The sequence below is a fragment of the Vitis riparia genome, chromosome 11 (assembly GCF_004353265.1).
Source record: "Vitis riparia cultivar Riparia Gloire de Montpellier isolate 1030 chromosome 11, EGFV_Vit.rip_1.0, whole genome shotgun sequence".
Classification (NCBI taxonomy): Eukaryota; Viridiplantae; Streptophyta; class Magnoliopsida; order Vitales; family Vitaceae; genus Vitis; species Vitis riparia.
Window position 1 is genome coordinate 10,982,099 of NC_048441.1, and position 16,289 is coordinate 10,998,387.

The window sequence follows — 16,289 nt, forward strand, 5'->3', positions numbered from 1 at the left end:
CAACATGTTGTCGAAAACCTCTTTTTGCCCCCATAAAGTTACAATAGAGAAGCAGGCTTTGAACCTTGGAACCCAACAAATAATGGGCCACAACCTCTTTGTTCCGATGTGGGATAGTTAGAGGAGATGATTTAAAATAGAAGGGCGTAACCATTGTACTACTCTTCGACTTATGCTAAGGATTTTAGAACAACAAAATAATATATATACATGCATATCCAAAGTGGCAAAGACTCCTTCATGCATGCTCCACTTGGCTTGGGGTTAAATGAGGATTTTAAACCTCTTTTTATCCCCATAAAGTTCCGATGTGGGATCACTTAGAGCAGATGATTTAAAATAGAACCATTCAAAATTGTATAGTTAAATGAGATATATATTCCACAATATGATCTCCAATGGCCATTCAAAGTGGCATAGTTAAACGAGGTTTATGATTTAAAATAGAGCCATTGAAAATCGTATAGTTAAATGAGATATATATTCCACAATGTGATCTCCAATGACCATTCAAAGTGGCATCGTTAAATGAAACCTCTTTTTATCCCATAAACTTCCGATGTGAGATCACTTAGAGCAAATGATTTAAAATAGAACCACTCAAAATAGTATAGTTAAACGAGGCTTTTAAACTTCTTTTTATCTCTATAAAGTTTTGATGTGGGATCACTTAGAGTAAATGACTAAAATAGAATGGTGTAACCATTGTGCATGCAAATTCATAGAGATATAACAACTAAGGAAGAAAACATCAGAATATATCGGTGATATATAGTCAATATATCATCTATCGGAGAAGATGAATATAATGTATAGGTAAGATATATCGTCTAATGGAAATATCGGTAAATATCGACGATACATCAGTAATCATAGATATATCAGTGATACAATCAAAATATCGGCTTTAAATGAGAAAATATTGCTGAAATTTCGATGATATACCGGATATATCAGTGAAAAATCAGTAAAAAAATTAAATTATTATAAACAAGTTAATTTTAATTATCTTATAATTTATTTTGTATACTAATTAAATATAAAATAAATATAAAATCATAAATAAAATTATCAATATTTTTAAATAAAAATATTTTCTCTCAAAATGTACTAATATTTTTAAATAAAAATAATAAATATATTTAAATCACATAATTAATACATTAGTAATAATTTAGTTTTAAATTAATTATTTTATTTTATTTTGATACTCAAGTGTAATAATAGTATATTGAGAATAAATTAACTTAGTATATTTTTAAATTAGTATAACATTGAATTTAAATTACTATATTTTTACAATTAATTAATATATTTTCAATAAAGGTAAGTAAATTAACTCAACATATTTGAATTATATAATTAGTATATTTGTAATAATTTAACTTCATAATGATTGTACACTTATGAAATTCACATTTCTTATCGACTGACACTATATAATTAAATTTAATATCGCAAATCATATCATACATATATTAATTTCTTCAACAAAATAACTTTAAAATGTCTATTATACTTCTAATTTCATTTTAAAGAGTTTTTCTTATATTTTCATAAGTTTTGATCAATTTTTGACTTATCGATATTTTGTATCAAAATATCCGTCGATATATCCAATATATATATAAAATCTAAGTACCGATATATTCATTATTACCAATATTTTTATCATCGATAACAATTACAACTCTATTTATAGTTAAGTTAAATTCAGAACAATGAAGGCTTTCAAACGAACAAACACCATGCAAGTCCATGGATGTTATAACTATAGTAGAAAAGAATCAAGAAAAACTTATATATTATTATTATTATTATTAACGGTATACAGTATTAGCTTAATAATAGCCCAAACGTTATGGGCTAGAGCTAGAATGGCGAACCCATGAATGGATCACAAATCAAATCAATCAATAAGTAAACATAAAAATTAAAATTAAAAAATAAGAAATAAAATTAGGCTACACACTTATGGCACATGGACTTGGACAGGCTCAGAAAGAGGAGCACTAGCTTGTCGGGCCGAGTTCATTGAAAGGACAACTTTGGGCAATTTGAAGCCCAAGCCCGCCATCCCTGAAATAAGTAGGCTTTGGTTTTGGACCTTACAGACCCAGGCCCAGATCTCCTTATAGATGAATTCTCTCGTCTGTTCTGTAAACACCCAATTGAAGATTCCTACATTTTTATAATATTATTATTTTTTTATGTTTTTACTGCTTTTGGCCTTTTGGGTTTAGATCATGTTTGGGATAACGTTCAATTTTTAACTATAGCAGTAGAAATAAAAGTACAAGTTAATGTAAAAGTTGCTAGTGTTGTGGTGTGATTCAGTTTTATATTTGAAAACTATTTTTATTAAAGATAAAGATAATTTTAATATTTTTAAAATTTTAATTAAGTAAAAACTTGCTTCTTTGATGACATTTGAAGAAAAATATGGGTGTCCCTTATATGCTCCAATTTCAAAAGTTTTGCAAAAATAAGCAACACTACAAGAAAATATGAGAATAAAAATAGTTATATTAAAATAATTGTGGGGTATAATTCTCTATGGTAATATTTTTTTCTCAAATTTATAAGGATGTCTTACGAAAGCTTTGTTACTCTTTGTAAAGTTTCTTTTCCCTTGTGAAGTCATTTCACCCTCTCCTTACCCATTGAAGAAAGTCACCGTTATTTATAGGTGAAGTTTGTGGATTAAATTTAAAAATCTCAAGATTCCATTACTTAATTCAAAGAATTTGACTCTTTGATTTTAACTATTTGTCTTCTTCATTTAAAAAATTTGTTAACAAGAAAATATTTTTTTCTAATTCCTTTTTAACTTCCATTGGAAGATTTGTTTCCTTTGTTTAGGAAATTTACCAATAAGAAAATATTTCTTTTTATTTTTTTTTTACTTTAATTATTTAATTTAATTTAATTTTACAAGACTTGATTTTATAGCCTTCCAAACTTTACTACATTTTACCTTTTGGATTGCATGTCACATGTTTAATATGTATGACTCATCACTTGTTAAGTCCAAAATTTGTTGAACTAAAGAGTCATAATTTTTTATGATCAATTTAGTGGTAATTAATCCACCAAATATTTTGTGTTTACAAATGTCTTGACTTCAAGACGTAGAATGCACATGTCTTATCATATATATGAGGTGGATCTTGAAATTAGTCCTTCAAATCTCCATGTTCTTTAATTTTATTTTTCCAAAGAAATATTTGAATAAGAAATTTCTTTATTTTAAAATATCTCTGTCCAACTTTTCCTAAGTTTTATTTTCTTCCTTGCCTTTTAAAGGGAAATTTGGATCTCTTCGTTCCTTATCCTAAGCTCAAGTTAGGTACATGAAACTTATTGTAGGGCTTTTAGATCCTAACAACAGAAGTAAAAAAAAAAAAACAATTTTTTTTTTTTTACAAATAGGATATAGTAGAATAGTGTTATAAAAAACTTTACCTAAATCTAGATGTTCTCCAATCAAATTCATATGATGAAGAAAATGTTTGAAAACTCTAGAGGTCTTGTACACCCAAAGTCTTCCGTTCGTTGACTCTAACCACAATCTTTGCACTCCAAATGGTGGGTTTTAGAAGTAGGGATGCTTTAGCTCTTCTCTCTTTAAAGGTTGAAGACAACAATCACCTAAAAAGTCTTAGAAACCCTAACCCCTAAGGGGTATTTATAAGGTTCCCCTACTAGGTTTAAGTGACTTGAACCCACATGAATTTGGGTATCTTAAACTAACCCAAAATGGGTCTTAATTGTTTAATTAACTACATAGGGTCATCTAATTAATCAATTAATCAATCCAAAAACCTTGTTCACTATCTTATGTGCAACCTTGTGTAATTACCAAAATATCCTTAAGTATAAGAATAAACCTAAAGTCAATCCAACCCTCATAAACAATGTCATCATGGTATATAAGCTCAAAGGATCATTGTGATCCATAGAAGTACTAGCTCTCTCATAATCCAATTATGAAGTTGATTCAACAACCCATTACAAAGAATCAACTGCCCTCCAAAACCTTATATAAATTAACAACAAGACGAAACTTAGATCAATGACCTACTATCCATTGCATGTAGACTCCCCATGAACTAGTGTCCGTAATCTAATAAGGTAGCATTTCACCTATCAAGATTACCTCTTCAATCCTTGAGTCACAGATCTCATTTATTATGTAATCAATTAACATGCTCTAACTCTAAGGAACATATGTCAAATTTTCACTAAATGAAATGTTATGGTTATAGTATTCTAAATGATATATCCTTTGGATCACCCAAGTGAACGCACTATTTCAATTTCATGAGGTATCATGACGACTCTATTGAAAATACATATTGTCACTAACATCCATTAATAGTGACCCAATCCATAGGAATATGTAACCACTTTAGGGTCTCACACATCTGTTAAAACCTTATGTTGACTTTTGGCATAAACTCAATATCCTCTCAAGGTTGAGAATTTATGCAATATAATAGTTTAATAAATCATGACAACTAACAGTCTTACGTCATGATTCATTATAGGTCCCTTCCAATGTGCATCACATATATTAGTACACTCACCATGGGAAACTCTTCTCGATAATTAAGACAAGTTATCTCTCCAATTAGAAGGTAATACACTATAATCTCTACTAGATTGCCCAAATCCACGAACTAATTATGGACAACTTATTTACTTACAAGAACCCTATGACTTGTATCATTTATATAACTCCTAATGCACCCAAATTATGTACCATGTAAGAGATATGAGTTGAATGTTGAAATCAATGACAATGCATGAAAGTGATAACCTAAGGATAGTTAAGTCTAACTTTGTTACATCATGTCTTGTTTTTAAGGGTTCAATCCTAACACTTTCCACTTGATAACAAAGAAAGATTTTGTGTTAATACAAAAGTTTCTTATTTGAACCTCCACTTTCTTTTTTTCTTTTTCTTTTTCATGGGCATCTTTCCTTCTAATTTGTCTTTTCTTTTTCTTTTTTTCTATACAAAGAAGACAATAATTTGAGACACCTAACTTGAATTCTCTATAAGAAATCTTCCACCCTTGGTTGATTACATTGTTGTATTTGGTTGTGTGCCTTCTACTTATAAGTCTTGTTTCATCCATTTCTTATATATATATGAGACCTTCATGCAGACAAGTAATACTCTTGAAGTAGAGCAATGTTGTATTTCCAACTCTTTACCAGTGTGAATTGGCTTGACTTAGATATATAGTTGTGTCCAATTTTTAACACTCAATTAAATTTGGAATCATATTTAACGCTCATGTAAACAAGTCATAACTTTAACATATAATCGTGTTGCATTTTTAGCACTTAATGCTACTTAAGTGCTAAAATCTTCATTCATGTGAATTGGATTGACTTGGATGTATAATGGTATCTAACTTTTGATACTTAATTAAAATTAAAATCATATTTAACACCCATGTAAACAAGTCCGAACTTTGACATGGAGCGGTGTTGTATTTTCAATACTTAATGTGGCGTAAGTGCTAAATTCTTCACTCATGTGAATTGCCTTAGCTTAGATGCATAATGGTATCTAGTTTTTAACACTTGATTAAAATCATAACGCAACTTAACACTTGTGTAGGTAAGTCATAGCCATGATTGTCATGTCGTTGTTACTAGAGCGTCATCAAATGGCTTAGATGTATTTTTTATTTTATTTTTTGGTGTCTTGACTAAGCTTAGGTGGTTTCCTCAAGTTGCTCATATACCCTTTACAAAGAGAGGATCAAGTCAAATGCAATTCAAAGTTTTTATTTGTTTTATTTTTATTTTTTATTTTTTATTTTATACTCTAATTTTTCCCAAGCCTAAAGATTTTAATCTTGAGAGCATATCCTAATTTTTACCTAAATTGCCTTCTTAGGTTTTTAACTTAGCAGGTGGGGGGTTGTGGTTTGCCATATGTAGTTTAAGTTCATGTGAGTCATGCACAATATGCAGTTGAGGCTCATGTTTTTAGGAGCATCACTTGTTTTGATTTTGATCCAATAGCAAAAAATATATGTTCACAGAATAAGGTTTAATTTAAGGTCAAAGATAATTTATTTTCAACCAAACTTGTAAAGATCTTTCTTAAATATTTTGGAGAACAAAAGAAAATCATTTGAATTTGTCTTAGTTTTCAGCTTTGAACGCAGATGTAGGACACTTTTGTATTATGTTTGATATTTTTCCATAGGTTTGTCAAAGAATGTGTCAAGCTTTTATTTGATTTCAATCCAAGGATAGTAAACACATATTCTTGAAACAAAGTTTAATTTTATTTTATTTTTAATCATTTTCATAGTTGAAGAATAATTCATTTTCTTATGCCTCTTTGAAGTGATGCTTATAACAATGATTTTAGCTTTCAGCAATTTTGTTATAGCATTTATATCACAAAGAATTTATAAAGAATTAGTTAATATTTGAATATAAACATATATATATATATATGAAGTTTTTTTATAACGTGTTTAACAAAAAAAAAAAAGCGTTTTAGAAAGAAAAAAAACTCATATATTAAATGCTAGTTCAATTATTTCCTCTAAATATTAAAAAGACTATTAAAATTAATTTTATTTTTATGTATATGTAAATACTAACCAATTATAGCTATCAACAATTAAATGTTAGTTCAAATATTTCCTCTAAATATTAAAAAGACCATTAAAAATACTTTTATTTTTATTTATATCTAAATACTAACCAATCATATGCTATCAACAAAATTATCACGGAGCAAAAACAATTTTACCACAAGTACAATTGGCGATCCTCACTTTTCTTACATCTTCATGTTTTCCTTTATGAAATAAAAATACTTTCTTTTGGATTTACCAGCCGACAATGTAGGCTGATTCAATGATAAATGATATGAACTTAAAAAAAAAATCAAAATCATTTTATATCGTGTGAGTATTGAATAGTGAAATAAATCACCTTAAATAGCAGTATTCCAATGTGGATATGGGAAAACACTATCAATTTGCAACAAAAACGTAAACTTAAGAGTCAGTTTGATAGTAATTTTAGAAAATATTTTTAATTTCAAAAATATTTTTTAAAAATTATATAAAATTTTAAAAATAATTTTAAAAACCTAAAAAATCACTTATAGATTTGTAGTTTTTTTTTTTTTATAGAAAAACACTTAATAGTTTATTTTTAAAAAAAATATTTTTAAAGAAAGCACTTACTCTAAAAACACTTAAAGTAAAAATACTATCAAACACATTATAAGAGTATATTTGGGAGTGATTATAGAAAATATTTCTAATAATTAAATAATAAAAAATTTCAAGTATTAAAAAGATTAAAAATATTTCCTAGAATTACTGTCAAATGAGCTTTAAAGAACCCATTTAATAGTGATTGTAGAAAGTATTTTTAACATTCTAACACCTAAAAAATTTTATTATTCAAGGGTTAGAAAAGTTAGAAATATTTTCTACAATCACCATTAAACACATATTTTATTATTTCATATCAAATCTAATTTTAATATTTTATACTTTCATCTCATTGTTTTATATCATCTTGTTATCATCTAGACTCTCAATCATATTATTATAGACGAAGATGTTTCCATAATTTTTCAATATTCGGGATTGGGATTTTGACAGCTACCTCTTCCCGAAACTAAAAATTTCGCAGTGAAATTTGTATTGGACCCAACGCAAAGTGCAAAAACCCAAGATTCCAAACAAAAGTAGAGAGGGTGAGGAATGAGGAAGATATATATATTATACAAAGAGAAGAGGAACATCATTCCAGCCTTAAAAAACAACATGTTGGAGCAGCAATGGGACATGGAAAGGCATGGCATATGGGGGGTGACTTTGACTCTCACAAATCACAATACCCTTTTCTGTTCAACTCACATGTGTGCCCATAATTTGGTCCCAATTCATTATATACTTACCAACCTTGGTCTCTCCGATCACTATTCTCATAATATTTTTAAGCCTTATTCCATAACATTCATGAACAGCTTTCTGTATTGTGTTAAAAGAAATCGTGACATAGAAAGAACACAATGAAAAGGGCAAAAAGGAAAGATTTTCTGATCGGGTGGAGGAGCTGGTCCATGAATTATCTCAATACTCGAATTGTGTTTACAGTTATTCAATTTATAAATCTAGGTGGTTGATTAAATTAATATGATTTTAAATCAATTCAAAATTTATTCAATCCGAAAATAGTTCAATCAAGTTTATATTCAATATTGCAGAAGGTATTTTCAGGGTGGTCTTTCAAGCACAACTTTAACTACACACCTTGAATTGAATATTTTTTATTTTTTTTATTTTTTTATTTTTTTATTTTCAGGGTGAAGTCTTTATACCTTAAATATAAAAGGTTACCTTTTGCAAATGATGGCTTTCACTCTTAATCTAAAGATATGGAATATTGATTTAACTCGAGTAGCTTTTGTCACTTCAAAAATAATAATAATAATAATAATAATATAGGAACTATATCCAACATGATATTCTAAAATAATTAAAATTGACATGATGTTCATGACTTCTTGAATCTAAAATTTCGCTCTCAATAATCAAACTTAAAATGACTTTCTTTTAATTAGAAACAATAAAGGATTTTATATACCTATCATACCAAACTTCCTATTTTTTTTATTGTCAAACCCTAAGAAGTAATTAAAATACTCCTAGAATAGTTAGAAGAAAAAACATTGCAATAAATAAAATATCGAAAAGATCGATTCAATTATTTAGGAAAATAAAAATACATCAAGTAACCAATAATCTTTATCACATTATAAGCATGATATGTGGTGGGTATACATATGTGTGTGTGTATAAGCTCCTAAAGATATCGTACGAGATAAAGTCCTAAGAAAATCTAAAGTAATTTCTTTTGAAACAGGTCAAATCTTTATCTTAGATTATACCAAAATTTTCTTACTTAACCTAAACTTATTTGACTTTAGGAAGCATGACTAGCTAACTATTCCTATTTCTTAAGCTAATGTGTGTATAAGCTCCTAAAGATATCGTACGAGATAAAGTCCTAAGAAAATCTAAAGTAATTTCTTTTGAAATAGGTCAAATCTTTATCTTAGATTATACCAAGATTTTCTTACTTAACCTAAACTTATTTGACTTTAGGAGGCATGACTAGCTAACTATTCCTATTTCTTAAGCTAATGCGAGACTTTTTCCCTTTTCTAGCTTTCAGAATTGGATACCTAAGGAAGTTGGACTCATTTACTAGCCTATTCATATGTAATTGAAATCTATTGAAGAGCTTATTAAATCACCTACTTTGATCATTTTCAGGTTCATTGACTGTAGTGCAGTGGAAAGTGGTAATAATGGAAGTCTCCATAGACGGAGAACCCTTCTTAGCTTTGACAAAAATCGTTTTCCTACTAGTAGTAGTTTCATTCTTATTCACATGTCCTAACCTCTTTTGTCTCCGGTAGACTTTCCTTTACTTATTATTTCATTTAACATTTTAGTCTATGGGTATAAGGTTTCAAATTTAGTTCCCACATCCTTTCTTATTCCTTCAATTTCAAGAGATAAAGATTTACTTTTCTCAATCACGTTCTCATGTACATTTTACTTTATTAAGAAAATTTTCTTTTTCAGTTTTCAAGGAAACAATTTCTTTTTGTTGTTGGCATATTTGGAATTAAGTGAATCATTCAAGTTATTTATTTTAAAGCCTTATTGTTTGCTTTATCACTTTCAATTTTGATAGATTTTAATACTTTCTTTTAGCAAGATTCATATGCATCATATAAAATATCAAATTCACATTTAAACTCATCATCAAACTCTATATCACACACAAGATCAATCTTTTTATTCTTTAATGAACTCTTTTCCATTTCTTACACATTATTGTCAAATTTTTTTTCTCTTTATTAAGTTTGATATATATATATATATATTATTCACTTTCATGGTATTTTAAAATTTTTTAGTTTGAAAGGCAAGATCTATCATGATGCAAAATTATTATTAACGTTTTCAAACTCTACCTTCATTCTTTGAAGCCTTGAAGCCTACCTCTTTAAGGCTTCTAAGAACTAGGTAGGAACATCTTATAAGTTTCCAAGGATCCCACGAGTTTATCAACGTTCATGGAGTTAGAATCTTTGTTCACTTTAATAGTGATAACCTTAATTCTGAATCTTTCAGAAAAACCTAAATTTTTTTCTAACCACTTTAGATTTACCAATTTTCTCACCAAGATTAAAACTCGAATTGACGTACAATATCACTTGATTTAGCATATAATCCAAAAAAAGTTTCATCATCTTGTATCCTAATTAATACTCTCAATTGTCATTAGTATTTGAAGTTTAGACAACTTCACAAATGCCTCATCAATAACTAAGAGAATGTCCTAAGTTACTTTAGGGCATTTACATATGGTTATCTTGCAAAACTCGTTAGACTTACCCCAAAAAATATATTATAGAGAGCTTGGCTACTGACCTCTCTTCATTATCAGTATTATCTCATTTTGTTTAGATTTTAGTTTACCAATGGATCTACTTATTCCACCCAATTTTAATGGCAATCCTTAATTGAATTCAATTGCATTTCAAACTTGTCCCCTTGCAGTCTTAAAAGGAATTCTATTTGAGCTTTCAATGGGGATAATTGCTACCATCAAAATATAATGGATTATTTATGAAAGATCTGACTCTTTTGTGGTTCTATGATTCAAGATCTATGATGGGATAAAAAAAAAAAAAATTTAAAAATTTTCTTGATTATGAAAAATAACACTTTTTAAAAGGGTTAATATAAAAAGCATTAATAATATGTCTTTTTTAGCAGTGATATATTCGATACTTTGAAGGTTATCAACTTTTTGCTCATATCCTTCATAGTAGGAAATCAAATAGATAAAAATTCTATGGTGGCATTATCTTACTAAGAAAGAAATTAAGTTATGTTGCATTGAAGGAATACAAAGCATGTTTTCTAATGAAAATGAGCGTAAAAGAAGAGAAAGTTAGAGGTTCCAAGTATATAATATATAGAATAGAGTCTTTAGAAGCGTGACTTTAGTGTAATAATAAATAGATTTCATTATCTATCATGAAGTTGCAAACATGTTCACTCTAAAAGATGTGATTATAAGTCAGAGAAGTGTGTAACAATCTTACATTGTTGACTCCACTATAAAAATCGAGTATGTTACTGTTTTTGAAGTTACAAATGAAATTGTTTGGCTTAAGAAGTTTCTCATGGAACTTGGGTAGTTTCCTTAGTTATACCACTCATAACACTGTTTTGTAATAACAATGGGGTGGTGACACAATTTAAAGAACCAAGAACCATTGAAAGGATGAATACATTGAGAGGAAGAACCTGTCAGGTCTCTTCACCAATACTTTCTCAAGCAAAGTGTTTAATGGTTATAAGGATAGCAAAGGTGTTAGATGTATTCCCAAGTTACTTTGATAGCTAGTGAAATATTGTTAGAATAGAACCCTTAAAAACATGATATCCTATAATAATAAATGGAATTCATTATTATTTATATTATAATTCCAGTTTTCCATTTACTATATCTTTCATGCATTATCCATGTTGAGCATTCAAACCTTAATTTAGATGCATTAGGAGTTGTATAGAAGATCTAAGTTATAAGTTCTTTGTAAGTAAATGACTTGTTCATAAACTTAGGCAATTCATTCACTATCTCACACACAATTTCATTCTATAAAATACTAAACAATAACTTATTAAAATCATATTTCAAAAACTATTTTTTTAAATTCTTTCTAGATGTTTAGATTTTTTTTTTTTTAATTTATTTCTTTTTTTTCCATCTTCTACTTTTATTTATTTTTTATTTTAATTTATAAGAGTTTTACTCTTGAACTCAAAGGAAAATTTTCACCAAAATCAATTTTCCACAAAAAAAATTCCACATATATTCTTATAATTATTAGAATATACAGGTCCGCAGAAGTCCAACTCCTACTCCGATAACGTTCAAATATACCGATTTAAAAGATCTTTAAATTGTTGATTGATTGTTGCAGTGCAATAGAATATATACCAAAAAGGAGGAGATAATAATTTGAGCATATCGCAGAGAAAATTTAGAGAAAATGATAACTCAGGGTTGGTAGAGGACAAATGGGCACAATAATGTAGAGAGACTTGGGAAATATACAAAATGTCCAAATCTCACACCATGTGAAAGGAGCTGAATCCAACCAATTTCTGCCTCAAAATTCGCAATAACTAGGCTTCATTTTTGGAATGTGTATCCTCCATTTCTATCTCTAAAGATATCCACTTCTTGTCTTATTCTTTGAAATCACAGATTTGTGTTTTACTCCTGCTCTCCAAATCTAGGGTCTGAGTACTTGCTGCAGAGTGGCCTTGGGCTGGCTGGACCCTCTTCACTTGGCCCATTATTTCTCTTGGCCTTCAACTTCTTAGTAGTTTTTTTCATAACAAATTAAATAAAAATATTAGGTTCTCACTACAATGCCAAAGAGGTAATTTAAAAATAAAAATAAAATTTTATTTAATGGCGGAGCCAAAAAATGGCTTGAGAGGAGGCAAATCTAGCTATTAATATCAGGGGAGGGAAAAAAAATCAATAAAATGTATGTATAATCTAGTAGTAACAAAGAATTTTTGACACGGGAAGGGATTCAAATCCTTCTATATTAATATGCCCGTCGTAATTTTCATTTAACAATGTAAGGTAGGATTTGTTTTTTAATTTAATGATGAATATAATTTGCTTTCATGTTTTAATGATTTGTTTTTAACTTTTTTTTTATTGATTATTTAATTTTTAAATTTTTGATAAAATAAAAAATGTTAAAATATTTAGTTTTTTTTGCTTAATATTAAAAATGATTTTTTGAAACAATCAAAACCCAATCCCAATATGATCTTTGCCGTTAACATACCTAATACTTAATAAAAATAAAAAAAATAAAAAAATAAACAACTTAATACTGTTAAGTTGTATTTATAATTAACTTAAATTAACAAATTTTTTATTTGACTTTCATAAAATATTATGAAAAATAGTATAAATAGCACTAACCCTCTTGCATGCTTTAAAAAGGATCCTGCTAAAAATCCCAATTCCTATCCTATCATTTAACTGAATTTATTGTAAAGTCAATTTGTCTTTTAACTCCAACAAACCTTTTTTTTTTAATTTTTAATATAATTTCCTGGTCAATATAAATAAGATGATGAAAGTCAATTATTATTTTTTAAATAAAAATAAGAAATTCTCAATATTATCTCTCCTGTATTTTATTAGCAATTATTTAATTTATTTCAGAAAAGTGTATAGAGCAGGCCCAGGCCAGGTCAACGATAAACTTGGGAGACATCGATTTCCAAGTAGCAGTTAGGAAAATAGAGAAGTACACGCCTCTAACCTCAGACCTTAAGGACGTGTTTGTCACTATCCTCAACAACAGTTGTTTATCAATTATTTAAAAAAAAATATTTTTTAGGAAATTATTCTTAAAAAATAATTATATAAATCAGAAAAATTACGAAAAATAAAAAATTATTTTATTTTAAAACGTTATAAATAACGAAAAAATTATTTCTAGACAAATTTTTATTTTAAAAAGCATAATTTTTAAAAAAAAAAATTGGTTTTAAAAGCTATTTAAAAAAAATGATTTTTAAAAACATTTAAACAAAACTTAAACTAAATTCAAACTTTCATGCTATGGTTCTAAAAAATATTATAAAAAAATATTTTCTTATGTTTGGTTTGACAATAAAAAAAAATATAAAAAAATAATTTTTTATATTTTTAAATCATTTAATCTTCTATCTAATATAAGAAAATAAATAAAATGAATTTAAATATACATATAAAAATAATTTATTAAAATTAAATTTATTTTTTATTTTTTTATATTTTTCTTTCTATTTTTTTTTTTCTGGCATTTTCCCTAGGAACAAACGTAACCTCAGAGAATGACATAAACCTTTCAATTCCAATTCCAAACGCATTCTAACGAAGATGTGGAAATGTTTGGTCAACTAACAAAGGCTGCCAAAATGAAACCCCCAAACTCACACGCAAATTTGACCACCATTCATTTGTTTTCTTCTTCTTTCTTGCTCCCCTTTGTTTTTTTCCGCCTTGTGAATAATAAATAATAATGTATCATGTCTATACATCACATTTCTATTCCCCTTAGATTAAGAAATTAGAAGTAGGAATTTTGACGGTGACTTTCACTTTCATTAAGGACATGAGTTCTTTTAATATTAATAAATAAGTTTAGATATATTATAGTATGTTTCTTGTATGATTTAAAAATAGTTTTTTATTTTTAAAAATAAAAAATTATTTTTAAAATGTTTTTTGAAAAAATTCTAACATTGTTTCGTGGTTGTTCTTTGAAAAAAAATTAAAATAAAATGAAATAAAAAACAAATAGGGGTTGTTTTCACCGATTTTTAAAAACAAAAGAAAAATATAAGTCTATTTGAACATGTTTTTTTTAAACTTGTTTTTAAAAGCTATTTTTTATTCTTTAATTTTAAAACAAGTTTTAGAAAACATGATCAAATCCACTCTTATTTTCACTTACCTAATCTTTGAACCAATTTATATTTTTGTTTAAAGTCTTAATTGACTTCAAATATTCATATTTTATTTTTACATAATTTGCCTAGATATAAAAAGTATAGATTTTAAGGTAGGGTGTTTCTTTTTTTGGATGAATAAAAAAAGTTAAAATATTTTGTTTTTTCTAAGCTAAAAGTAGTCCTTTAATATCAACTAACATAATTAAATTGGATTTTACTTTTAGTTAAATAGAAAAAATCAAATATTTTAATTTTTTTATTTAGTAAAAAAAAAAACACAGCAACTTAAAACTAAATAGTGCTTAATAATATTTAATATTACGTTATTTGTTTATGTAATATTTTATTTCTATTCAGTATTAAAAGTTAAAAAAAAAAAAAAAACACCCAACATGTTTTTTTCATTTTGAAAAATTCAAAATATCTTGACTTTTTCTATTAACATAAAAATTTATAACAAGTCATAAAAAAAATAAAAAATAAAAACAAATAACTTAAAATTTGAAAGTGAATTACTTTCAGTAAAAAAATATAAAAAAAAAAACAAAAACCGTGTAATTTTTGTGGATTATTATTGATCACTTTTAAGAATAAAATTTGATTAAAAATTTTAAATATGAAAAATAATTTTCTATTTATTCTCAATGAAAATATTATATATTTTTTTATATCATAAATTTTATTTTATTTATTATTTTTATTCACTTTATCTCTCACTTAAAATAAAGAAGGTATTTGCTTCCTCTTTCAATTGAAATAAGGAAAATATTTAATGAATTTTTTGGCTAAATGTATTAAGCCAAAATTGTGAATGAAATTAACCCAAATCTGTTTTAGTAGACACCTTTAGAAAATTTAAAAAAAAAATCTATATTTTTAAGATATAAACTTAATTGTTAGAATTTTGTATTTTTAGGTAAAGATATTTTTTTAATAATATAAACACTATCTTTCCCTTATGAATACTATCTTAATTTAAAAATGCATAATTTAAATTTAAATTATTTTTAAAGATTCCTCATTTCTAGTTTTTTTTTTTTTTCAAATTTATATTAAAAACATTTTTTCCCTACAATTATGAAATTTTTCAAAGCCATTTTCACATTTTTAATCATTTTCCAAACATTTTAAAAAAAATTATCTGAAAATATTTTAGATTTATTTTTAAAAAATAACATATTCTTAAAATAAATTCTAAAAAATAAAAATAAAAACCATTTTGCTCGCCAAGAGCTTTAGCACAAATTTTGCCTCTGTTGATGAAATCATCTTAAGTCATCTCATCTGACCTTTTTACGAACGGCTATTGACCCTTGGACCGCGGAGGCGCGGTGGCTTCCAATTTGCACGCCGCTGGCAGACAAAGCCATGCCCGCCTCCTGAAAAGCTGGACCACCTGGATTTTTATGTCTTGGTAGATGACCTGCTTTTTTTCCTTTTTTTTTTTTTTAATTGAATTTTCAAAACTTTTACGAGAAAAATATGATTGAAGAAGGCCTGAATCCAAGACTTTTTCCAACGATACCCCACTACCCCTTTGACCATGGATCACGCTCTGAGGATTACTTGGATTGTAAATCATATGCTTCCATGATTACCATTGTATCTATTTTTTTCTCACTACTTTTAGGATTTTTTTTTTAATTTTTTAGTTTTTTAATTGTT